This window comes from Alexandromys fortis, unplaced genomic scaffold (assembly GCF_014885135.2).
Source record: "Alexandromys fortis isolate MF-2015 unplaced genomic scaffold, M_Fortis_MF-2015_v1.1 scaffold_190, whole genome shotgun sequence".
In the NCBI taxonomy this organism is placed as follows: Eukaryota; Metazoa; Chordata; class Mammalia; order Rodentia; family Cricetidae; genus Alexandromys; species Alexandromys fortis.
In genome coordinates this window covers 48,765-61,288 of record NW_026068059.1, presented here as the reverse complement: position 1 = coordinate 61,288, position 12,524 = coordinate 48,765, and the positions used below count along the sequence as shown (strand labels likewise).

At 42.2% G+C, this 12,524-nt stretch overlaps 1 long non-coding RNA gene across 2 annotated transcripts in view; it reads right to left on the bottom strand.

Moving 5' to 3' along the window:
- The window catches only part of LOC126487385 (uncharacterized), a 155,529-nt gene extending 143,267 nt beyond the window's left edge, over positions 1–12,262 (bottom strand). For both annotated transcript variants that reach the window (XR_007588354.1, XR_007588355.1), the window contains exon 1: positions 11,901–12,262. This is a non-coding gene — a long non-coding RNA (uncharacterized lncRNA). The remainder of the gene's footprint in view (positions 1–11,900) is intronic.
- Positions 12,263–12,524: the final 262 nt, after the last annotated feature.

Here is a 12,524-nt window from a genome sequence, read left to right as displayed (position 1 = left end):
TTGTTTTTCTCTTCATTTCTTCTACAAAGGGAGCTGGTTAGGTCAGACTATCAAATCTGACATTTTTACACCTCTGTATTTAATCCTAAGTGTAAGTGGGAAATCATTAAGTTGATATGCAAACGAATTGTTAATTTCAGTTTAATTCAAGAGTTCTGAGAGTCTACTCTTCTTAGGATACTCAACAGCCAGTTAGGAACCAAAACACTAAAATAACAAGAAAAAAGAACAACCTTGAAATTCATACAGTAGCACAAAGGGCCCCAGATAACCAAAGCAATGCATTGTTCTGAACAAAAAGGATATTGCTGGTGATATCATCATACTTGGTTTCAAACTGTTCTATAGAGCTGCAGTAACAAAATCAACACACACACACACACACACACACGGGGAGAGGGGGGGGGAACAGAGTGGAGAATCCAAATATAAACCCAAGCAGCTGAAGTCACCTGATTTTTGACAAAGATGCCAAGACTACACACTGGAGAACAGACAACCTCTTCAATAAATGGTGCTTGAAAAACTAGACATCCACATACAGAAGAATTAAGTTATATTCCTCTATTTCATAGCGTACAAAACTCCAAATGGATCAATGATCTTAATGTAAGACCTGAAACTACAAGGAAAACATTCCAGATCTAGACCCAGGCAGGGACTTTCCGAATGAGACTCTAGTTGCTCAGATAACAATGCCAACAATTGACAGATGAGACCTCACAAAGCCACAGGCTCCGTACAGCAAAGTAAACAGCCAAATGAATGAAGAGACACAATATAAAATGGGAGAAGATCTTTGCCAGCTATACACCTGGCAGAAAATTAATATACAATATACACAAAGAACTCAGAAAAGTAAATAGTAAGAAGTCATCATGGCCAGTAAATGGACTAAGAAAATGAACAGACAGTTCTCAAAAAAGGAAATAAAAATGGCCACTAATCATATGACTAGCTGTTCAACCTCACTGTTAGGTATCGCCAAAGAAATGCAAATAAAACTACACTGAGATTCTGTCTTAACCCAGTGAGCACAATAGTCAAGCAATTAACAGCAAACACTGCTGGTCAGAATAGACAACAGGAAACGACACACTGTTGAAGGATCATAAACTAGTCTAGCCATTATGTAAATTAGTATGAAAGATTATAAAAAAATAAATAGAAATAAATCTACTATTTGACCCAGCTATACCACTCCTGGGTGCTTACCTCACCCCCCCCCAAAAAATCTTCCCTAGTCATTATATAGCAGAAATATTTGTATATCAATGCTAGTTGTTATACTACTCCCAACATATAAATTATGGTGAAGCGTGGGTATCCAACAACAGAGGAATGCGTAGAGAAGATGGGACATAGATACACAACAAAATTGCTTTTGGCTATGGAGAAAAGGAAAGTCACATGCAGGAGAAACGGAGGCTACTAGGATGATCACATTGGCTGAAGTAAGCAGTCCCCAAAGGACTAATAATGTGTGTTCTCTCACTTGTGGTTCCTACATTTCATAGTCACATAAAAGCAAGTATGTATATGTTAAATAAAAGAAGTCAACTTAAGGGGACCAATGTAGGGATGAGAAAAGAGAGGATCGCGGCAAGTGGGATGGGTTGTATCTTCAACACACAATATGCTGAAAATATCCATGTGTAACACTGCCATGTCCAATAAGTAAGCACAGTGAAGATTTTAAGGTCAAATTTAAAAAGAGTAAGAGGACCCTGTCTTTAAGAACACATAACACATCCAATCAGAATATGACTCTGGATAAAGGATTTGAGTTAAATTCTAGTATACTAACTAGAACCACTTGAGACTTTCATTTAACCTATCAGAGCCCATTTTGGGGATGATGACGACTCTGGCTGTAAGTAAAGGATAAACAGCAGAGCACAAATTCAGTCACTTGCATCGTCATCCTGCCTCAAGTGTTCCCTATCATAGCTCTCCTCATCTTCTCAGCAGAGCATGCTGCTGGTGTTGTGAAATGCTAATAGAGCTCCCCCCCCCCCGCACCCCCAAACACTTCTCTGCTCCCATCAATACAGCTCTCCACTATTTCTGGTTTTCTCTTACTGTTGCTGAACACCTATTAGCTGCTTCTACTGCTTCACAACTTGTATGCTTTTAATCACTTCAAAACTCCAGCTTTTTTTACTACAGTCTTCCTTTCAAGACCACAACTTCTACACGTATCAATATAGAGCCCAGAATTTCATGCAGATACCCTGATTCTTCTCTGGGATTCATCTCGATCATTTCAACGGAATGCTTAAGTATTTATAATGCTTTCTCTCCACCACAGCATCTTCCAACCTATCCTGATTTTTTTTATTCTTGCCCATCTCTCAGATCCATCTTTTCTTACCTCAATCATCACATGACTTTGATGGTATTATTATAAAATCAGACTTGGAAAGATACCTTAGTGAGTTTTTCCAAAATATACCTGCTTACCCCCTCATCACCTCCTCTCACATCTGAAACTTGGTTGGAGAAGACAGAAGACAAAAACAGGTTTGGATAGTTTTCACACACTTCTGCTGTTCTGATACATTGTCCACTCCTAGTGAAAACATCTTCTTAATCTTTCTCTTCTCTAGTCCTTTCCCTTCTCTCTTGCCCAGGCCACTTTTCAAAGTCTCCATTTCCTTCCATTTAACACCTACTTCAGCTAAATCAAGAGAGATCTCCTTCCTCTAAACACTCTGCATGCTTTCACAAGCCTGTGCTTGGGATCTTGTCAGCCGATCTTCTCAGAATTCCCTCCAATTTTCCTCACTTTCTCTCTTTGCCTAGGGAAAGTCTACCTAACTTTCAGTGCTTAGCTCCAATGCTACCTCCCCTGGAAACCTTACCAACTCTTGAAAGAATGAAATGAAAATTTAAAAACTTAAGGCAATAGTCCATATTGGCCTTGTTGTTGCTGTTGTTGTTGCAAGGGGTCATTTGTTTGTTTTTATTGAGACAAGGCACCATTCTCAGCCATGTCTGACATTGAAATCACTCACAGAAATCCTCCTGCCTCATTCTCCCAAGTACTAACATTACAAGGGCAAGGTACCATGTCTGGTTCGTATTAGTCTCATGAAAGCTGGCAGTAGGTAGAGAAAAGCTTGCTACTATTTTGAGTGTTCTAGTGGGACTCCTAACAGTGGGAGTGGGGGTGTATCTGATTCTCTTTGCTAGCTCTTTCCATCTACAGGTTCCTTTCCCAGGCTTGATATGAAGGTTTGTGCCTTGTCTCATTGTGACTTGTTATGTAAGCCTTGCTCATTGATAGCCCTGGGAGGTCATCACTTTTCTGAATGGAAACAGACGAGGAGTGGCTCTGGGGAAGGGGAGGTGCTGCAGTGGGGTGTGGGGACTGGGAGGGGAGGAGGGAAGAGATATTGCAGTCAGGACATATTGTATGAGAAAATAATTTACAAAATTAACGTGTATGAAGTGCACAAAGGTTGATTCTGTGCCAGGAAACTAACAACGAGTATCAAAATTTTTTCAAATTTTAATTTATGGTACTTTAGTGAATTGGTGCACAAAATGTGTCTTTTCATAGGGCCTCATGTGATATGTTAATATGTGATATATCATTAATGTATGAGTCAGGGTATAAATATCTCCTTCAATATGTATCTTTTCAATTTTTTTTTGAAAAGTCTTAAATTTTCAAGTTGTTTGGGGAACTTGAGCATATTCTGCTGTCTACTGCTATGTAGTACAATACTGGAACCTATTTCTCCTTTCCAACTGAACCTCAGTTGAGGGTGTGTTTCTTAAGAGCAGTTTGGGTCTTTAAGCACACTAACCAGCCCACAGCAGCAATGGGACTGGAAATTAGTACACACTGGGTCAAGAAGCTCCTGGCAAGCATGCACTTAGTCTCAATTCATGACTTGAGACAATACATTTCTTTAGTGTGAGTGTTCACATGTTCTTGCATGAAGATGTTATAGAAGTGCGTGTGCACACATCTCTCTGTGTGTGGAGGCATCAGGATGGCACTGAGTCTCTCCCTCAGTCACTCTGAGGCAGCAAGGATACAGAACAGCTCAGCAACATGGAACTCTACTTGGTTTGAGATACACAACACATCCTTCTAACAACAACACATCCTTCTCCTGCTGATGTGTTTCACAATCTACAACCTCCCTTGTATGTACTATGAACATACACCTCTCCCCTAACAATTTCCTTCACTGCCTAGAATACCCACTGCATTGACATGCACAGAAACTCTCCCAAAACAATGTAATAAGTTTTCTACTTCCCTTACCAACCGTAAGGTATGGCAGTTTCTATTCAAACATTCCTAGTTATATCTCAGATTAGGAGCAATAAGGCCAATCTGGTTTGAACTAGTTTGGAGTAGATGTCTAATTAGGCAAATTTATCCTCTGAACAAACTTTCAGAAAGATGTCCATTCATCTTATATCTATGCATAATTGGGCAGACGACACTGAGAGAAACAATTAATAAATGGGACCTCCTGAAACTGAGAAGCTTCTGTAAAGCAAAGGACATGTTCAACAAGACAAAGTGGTAGCCTACAGAATGGAAAAAGATCTTCACCAACCCCACATTGGAAAGAGGGCTGATCTCCAAAATATACAGAGAACACAAGAAACTGGTCATCAAAAGAATAATCCAATTTTAAAAATTGGGTAGAGACCTAAACAGAGAATTCTCAACAGAGAAATCTAAAATGGCTGAAAGACACTTGAGGAAATGCTCAATATCCTTAGCCATCAGAGAAATGCAAAGCAAAACAACTCTGAGATTCCATCTTACACCTGTAAGAATGGCCAAGATCAAAAACACTGATGACAATTTATGCTGGAGAGGTTGTAGGGTAAAGGGAACACTTCTGCATTGCTGGTAGGAGTGCAAGCTGGTACAGTTCTTTCTTCTCAGAGGCTGAAATGTGGGTGGGAAAAATGCTCCCAAGAGACAGAGGCTGGTAAAACAAACTGAAGGGATGAGAGATGAAGCAATGATGCTAACAGTGTGAAAGATTACTCATTTAAGAATGCCTTTTATGATGTGGGATTTCCCTCTGTATGCTGTGATTACCATTGATAAATAAAGGGACTGCTTGGGCTTATAGCAGAGCTATAGGGGAACAGAGATAGGCAGGAAAACTAAGCTGAATGCTGGGAGAAAGAAGGGCAGAGTCATAGAGAAGCCACGGCACCTCTGCCAGAGACAGACTCTGGGAACTTTACCCGTTAAGCCACAGCCTTGTGGGTTAAATTAATATACAAGAGTTAGCCAATAAAAGCTAGAACTAATGGGCCAAGCAGTGATTTAATGAATAAAGTTTCTGTGTGGTTATTTCAGGGCTAAATGGCTGGGAACCAACAAGCAGCCCCTCCTCCAACACTTTTATATGCCTCAACAAATTTCATTTTCAACAGTTCTGAAGCAGCTAATCTCCATGACATCTCATTTCTAAATCTGTGCCCAGAGAAGGAACTACAGGAAGGATTTCTCCCAAATCCTCATTGTTTCTTTTATATACAAACTCATATCAAAGCCATTATGATAGCTGTTAAGATAGGGTAGGAGCGCCCGCCACCCAGCCTGACCACCCAAGTTTGATTCCAGGAATCCACAAGGTGGAAGGAGACCAGCTCCTGTGAGATGTACTCTAACCTCCACACATGTGCTATATAGCATGCACACTCTCTGCCCCTAAAAATTTCACAAACTATTTACTGTAAATATTTCATACTAAATGAATGCATACACATTACATAATATGTATATATTATTGTATTTTGTCTCTTATCATATACTAGAGAACTGTATACTTGACTTAACAAACCAATTGTCAGGATAGCACAATTATTTTCAAAGAAGTCTCAGAACTCTACATGTCCATAGGCAGCCTGTACACAAGGATCTGTGTGTACCGCTGGACTCCACCTGAAAACAGTTAAGAGTACAATGGCAAACCTTTCTCAAAGCACCATCTCTAGATAGCATCCTCATTTCTCACATCTGCTTATTTTTAAACTCAACTCCTTGAAGATAAAACGCCACCTCCAAGTGCCATCCCTTTGCTGGGCAGACAAATCCCTGGGGGTTTCTATGTATCTCCCCACAAGTCACAAGGACAGTGTGCTACAGTGGTTGGTTAGCACTGATAGCAAGGTCTTGTATGTCTATAACAACTAAGGTCTCTACGTCACAAATGAAGTTATGTGAACTTTGATCTGCACAGCCTTCAGATCCTTTGACAATGGAGGGCTTGCTGTCCATTCAAAGGAGAGGCCACCTGTGTCTGCCCTGCTGGAGGAAGAAAAAGGCAATCTTACCAGTATTAATAGGAGATAAATCCAAAAGGTATTTCTGCTTCAGAATTGTGAAATCTCGGTGACAAACACATAGTTTTTTAAAAAAGAAAATATTTTCAATTAATCATGGGACTGGAAATTAGTTTATTAGTCATGGCTGTACTCCACCCTTTGGGCCAATTCTTTACACGTATGAGGACTTTATTGGTAAAGAGCAATGAGGAGTCACTTTCTATCTTCAGCGGTCATATACACTGTGATCTATTCTTTGATCCTGGGTAAGACATTTCCTACAATGTCAAAACGTACTGTTTCAGGCTGGAGAGATAGCTCAGAGGTTAAGAGCATTGCCTGCTCTTCCAAAGGTCCTGAGTTCAGTTCCCAGCAACCACATGGTGGCTCACAACCATCTGTAATGAGGTCTGATGCCCTCTTCTGGCCTGCAGGCATACACACAGAATATTGTATACATAATAAATAAATAAATATTTACAAAAAAAAAAACCGTACTGTTTCCAAAAAAAAATGTACTGTTTCATTTCTTTTAAAAAGATGTTTGTGGTCTACAGAGTTGTGGACTAGTGGTTAAAAGTACTGGCTGCTCTTACAGAAGGCCTGAATTTGGTTCCCAGCATCTACATCTGGTGGCTCTGACTCTGGCCACTGTGGGCACATGCACTCATATGCAAACACATACACATGATTTAAAATAACAATACATAAAGCTGCTTATAGCCTTAGGTTCCAAGAGACAAAGAAGCACAAGTAATATTTTGACCAAATGGTGTTTCAATACATAAAAGTACTAGAACAAACCCACCTTTAAGAAATGCCCCTGGGTTGGGGAGAGGGGTCAGTGGTTGAAGTGGTGGCTGAGAAAGTATGTGGACCAGAGTTTGCTCCCCAGGACTCACTTCACCATGTCCAGGTGGAAGTGGCAGAGACTGGGGAATTCCCCCAAGAAAGCTAGCTAATGACACTTTGTCTGTGTCTACTCTAGGTTTCATTGAGAGACTCGCTGCAATGAATGAGATGAGGAACGGATGGAAGATGAATTCTGATGGCAGCATCTAGTCACAACATGCACGTGTCTGCATGCATATACACTCACAACTGTTACCTACTCTTACACACATTTGAATGCACATGTATAGGAAACACACAGAGAGAAATGGAAAAGCAATGTTCAGGTGAGAGGTCTGCATGTTTTAAGTTTATGTCAGCCTGATGTGGCAGCATGATCTTATAATCCCAGCATTCGAGAGACTGAGGCAGGAGAATTGTCATGAGTAAAAGCGCAGCTTGGGCTACAGTGTGAAATCCTATCTCGATAAATAAAAACAAAACCAGAAGCTTTATGTCTACTGGAACTACTACAGAGATCATGCAGCATACGTTGGTCAACACACAAACTTGAAACTGTGCCTTTAGCTCATCTTGGGATCAGTCTTGGACCCAAACACAGTTATTCTTTTCTAGTTGTTCCAGAAGTTGAACATCTCTAGAGGGTCCAGGCTAAGATTGGTTTCTTTTAGATTTGTCCCCCACCTTCCAGCTCCACAGGAAACTCAACTACTTGACAAACAGCAAACAGAACTTCCCATGATTTCAGGCCTACAGATACAGGGTCTAGAACCCACCTCTGTGACTTTTCTGGTATTTTCTAAGTGGAAAGACAGCTTAGCCTCCCATTTCACCCATCTCAGACTTTATCAAAGGAGAGCTGATCAGAAAAGTGGGACTCTTGCTCCATTTCTCTTTGGCTAAAGTGCTCCGAAGAACCCAGAAAACCAACTTCTGACCTCCCCATTCCCCAAACTCATTTTTTAAAATTTTGACTTCTGAATCAACCCCAAATGACTAGTCAAGAACTCAAAAAACTATAGGGTGCCAAAGACATAGCTCAATAGTTTTTCGCTAGCATAGAGAAGGCCTTGGGTTTTATCTCTAGCAATATTAATAAATTTTTTTTTTACTGTCTGTCACTACGATATCACGGATAAATTCCCTTGCTCCCAATGTCTGGTCTGGAGCACTGGGAGGATCACAGGGCAGTAGACACACTGGAAGTTAACAGCTACCTATCACGGTGGCCACAACTGAATTCACACCGTAGCCTGCCTTGCAGTCTTCAAGAAGTCTGGTTTTTTTTTTTTTCCAGACATTTCAAACTGTCTCTTCACAAGAGGGACAAGGTGGCTCAGTCTAGGATTAAGACCAGCACTGGAAAGGGAAGGAGAAAGGACGCGTGGGTCGTTAGATGCTCACATATGCAAGGTCTCATACTTGGGATTTACATGTTTTCCTAGGGAACGCAAAAGATTTTTCCAGACTCACATTAACAAACAGCCTGTTATCATTTCTTGGAAAAGAAAGAAATCATGAGTTTGTATTAACCACCAAGCACCCACTCACAGCATGTGGTATTAATTGAAAGGCTTCTGGGAATAAAGTGTGGTCTCTGCATGGAGTTATAGCCATCTTTGACTGAAAGTACACTTAGAACTAAAATATTGAATAGTTAGCAAATTCTGAAAATAGTGAAGAACCTTAGAGTCCAGCCAGAGTGGGAAAAAATAGCATGAAAGGCAAAAAAAGGGAGAGAACTTAGAATTTTTTTTTTCCCTGAGATGAACTCTTGGAGGGCAATGAAAATTGTCTACTTGGAGCCAAGTGATTTTTTTCTAAGTTAAAACTTAAGTTTGCAAAATGCATGAAAGTGGCTGGTAGCTAAATTATTCCATCCTGCAAGTCAATGTACATGGAAATATTATGATATGATTTCAATTATTTGAAGAGATAAACATGGTAGAAAGTCAAAGTGGCAGGTTGTAAAACCCAGCATTCTCCTGCTCTGTCAGATGCCACATTAGAAGCAACTTCCTGGGGCTCTCACTTGGGCTGTGACTCTGGAAGCTTCAGAGGTTATCCAGAGTTAGTAAGCCCACGCACAGAAGATAATCATTCATTTATGAGTGTGATCCAAAACAGCAGCCAAGCTGAAAGTATAAAACAATAGAAAACCGAGATAGACGCCTACACAAACAATCGTGTGTGTTTGTGTGTGTGTGAGAGATGGTTCATAAAGTGACCACACAGATTTCACATGCAAACTTAGATGGCCCAAAAACACAACCACAGAGTCAGACTGAACTGAATTGAGAGCAGAACACACAGCAGTTCTGGCCCTCTCGAAAAATTCCATGTAGGTTTGCACAGAATCAATTAATAAGTGAACGGGAAGCTTGACAGATGAGTAAGCCCTTTCCCACAATTTTAAAGACGAAAAAGACACAGCACTCAACAGGGATCGTGACAGAAGAAACTGCCGTGGGCAAGGAGGCTGAGGCTGGTCTCCACAGCCTCCCCAGCCTCCCCCTCCACCTCCCACCAGACTCCTCGGTCTTACTCCATTTCCTAATTTTGGGGGCTGCACTGCCGAGCTGTTTATTAAAACAGCGTACAATGAAAACATTCCATTCCTCTATTCTATGAACCCCTGTAATTTTCTCCCTCCTCCTGGACAGAGGCCACTAGGACAGGAAAGCTTCAGGAAAAAAAAAATTCAAAAGCAGAGCAGTGAAAGCAAAGAAAACAATAGACAGCCTGGCTTTGACAATGCCTTCCCTCAGTCCCCCTTTCTATGCCTGCTGTGACACTGGCATTCAAGAGCAAGGGTGGCTGCCATCTGATGCATGGACAATGAACTGAGAAATACAAGGCAGAAGGGGGAAGGAAACCGGATGAATTCTGAGCTAAGATGCAGGGCTCTCACCTTGTCCAGGTTATTATTATTATTATTATCATTTTTGCAAAGAGGCTGGATGGAGGCGTCCCGCAGAGAAGAGGAGAAAAAGGTGTCTTGAATTGTTGAGAGGTTCTGAAGCTTTCTGCATTTGCAAATGCATTTAGAACTGTTTGCAGGGTTATGCTCTCTCTCTCTCTCTCTCTCTCTCTCTCTCTCTCTCTCTCTCTCTCTGTCTCTCTCTCTCTCGTCTTATGCCCTACAAACCTCCATCTCACCTCTCTGTTGGTATGAAGACCGACCTTCTGCCTGTGTAAGGGAGCCTGCGTGTTCCTCAGTATTTGCATCGGGACACACACCTGCATGCATTTCTGGCCGAAGGAGCCTATCACGGGGACTAGAGATATCAATTAGTCAGCAATAGCTGAGGCTCTCAACGCCTGTGATGGAACAAAGGTGGAAAATCTCACTTCTGTCCCAGCAGCTGGATCATGCATCGCAGACTGTACAAAGCAATGCCTTTCTCTGTTTTTTCCTCCTACTTACGCCTAACTCTATGTCCTCCTCTGGTTATTAACAAACCCAGCCCAGTAATTAGCTGTGGCGCATCCACAAACATGTGTGTTTCTTGGGCATCATTGGAAACAAGACGTGTTAAGCAAATGCCTTAAGACAAATACGAGCTTACAGCATATTTGATCCTTACTTCCTTTTATCCAGTTGTCACCAGGAGCTAAAAGTAACTGTGTGGCTAACGTTCTTTGTCTGTCTCGGTGGTTTCTGTGAAAGAAACTAAGGAAATTTAGCAGAGAAGAAAAGCAAAAGAAAACGTTCAGCTGCAGAAAAGCATCCTGGGAGGTTCATTCTTCTCCTCAGCGAAAAAGCACTTCAAGATTTACAGGCAGCCTAGATTTTTGGCTAACTGGAGTGTTTGTTTTTGGGAGGGGTGTGCATGTTGGGGTGTTTAGTTGCTTTTGGAGATTAACAGCTTGTGTTGGACATGCCTGTGCTCGCTTGCGCTGGCTGGATTCTGAGCTCGCTCGCCATCTGAAATAAAATATCTCATTTTACAGAAACCTTCACACAACCTACGGGAAAACAATGGGTTGCCTTCAGTGGCCAAGGACACAGAAATATTGCTAACCTGAAAACAGGGGAGAGAGACTAACAATCGCTCTCCCACACTTTCAAATTTCCAGAGGAATGGTGGGGTCTGGAGCCGAGTTTGTATGTGTGCTTTGTGTCCCTCCTTTCCCATACGTGGGAACTGGGATTTCTTTCATTAGTGCTTCTTGTTAGAATTAAAGTCATTTCCAACTAGACACAAAATATCGTGATGTTCTTTGACTCTGCAAAGGAGACAGTAGTCTCAACTGGAGACTTTTTTTTCCCCTGTAGCTGAGCTGGAACAGGAGTGCAAGCAGCCGCACAGCATTCTCTGTGGTCCGTCTACTCTGATCTCTTTTCTTGAGATTATCACTCTAAAGAGCCATTTCTGTATTCTCCCTCCCTGAGCACAACAGCTCAACAATAATTTCTCCCCTTTTAACACGTGAGGTAGCCACAGAAACTAAGAAATTTGGAGCTGACATTCAAAGAGAGACCCCCAAAACAACAGATCATTAAAAAAAAAAAAAACCTGTTTACAGAGACAGGGAATGAGAGGCTAGCAAGCTTTCCTAACGAGAGGAAGTGCTACAAACCTTAGAGAGAGACTCAGATCAGAATAGATCAAGGGTAGAGAAGGGCTAAGGAACCCCCTCGAACCCTGGGCACTTAGAGGAAAAAAAAACTAACAAGGTTGAGGAGGAGAAAGGAAATGTGCAAAATAGCCAGCGAGGTGACCCACCGTCCTGCGTGCGCCTTGACTCTTGCCGAGGGGAGTAACAGCCACAGCAGTGACATCGGAGTTCTAGCGGGTCAGGTGCCACCTCTGCCCAGCGCTCTCGCCCTCCCCAGCAGGACAGAAAACCATGCCCGAGACAGAGAAGGAGCAAGCTGGCGCCACCGCCAAGTCACAGGCCCCCATCAGCACCGGCTGGTCTCTGAAAGCCTTGGATCAAGGGTCCCATTCAAAGGCAACGAGGAAGCAGACAGTGGCAAATCAGACCCTGGCGGGCCTTCTGGAATAATTTAACTCCTCGCTCCAGCATTTAGATGGGGATAGCGAGAAACACAGGCGAGAGCTCCTTCACACCGAGGCGTGAGCATATGCCTGCGTCTCGGTGGATGTATTTTTAGACACGCTGTCGTGGGCAAGGCAGCCTGCGACAGCTTTTGCTTCCCAACGTGGGTGCCGCCTTCTCTGCAGCCTGAAAGCAGCTGAGGGAGTCCAGGGTAGCGATGCACATCTCTTGGCAAGCCAAAGGTCAGACAGGGGAACACCACCACCCCCCCTTATATATAAAAAAAAAAGGAAGTCAGTAAGCCATTGTCCCTGTGCTCAGAAAGCATTCAAAACATTTTCAAGATG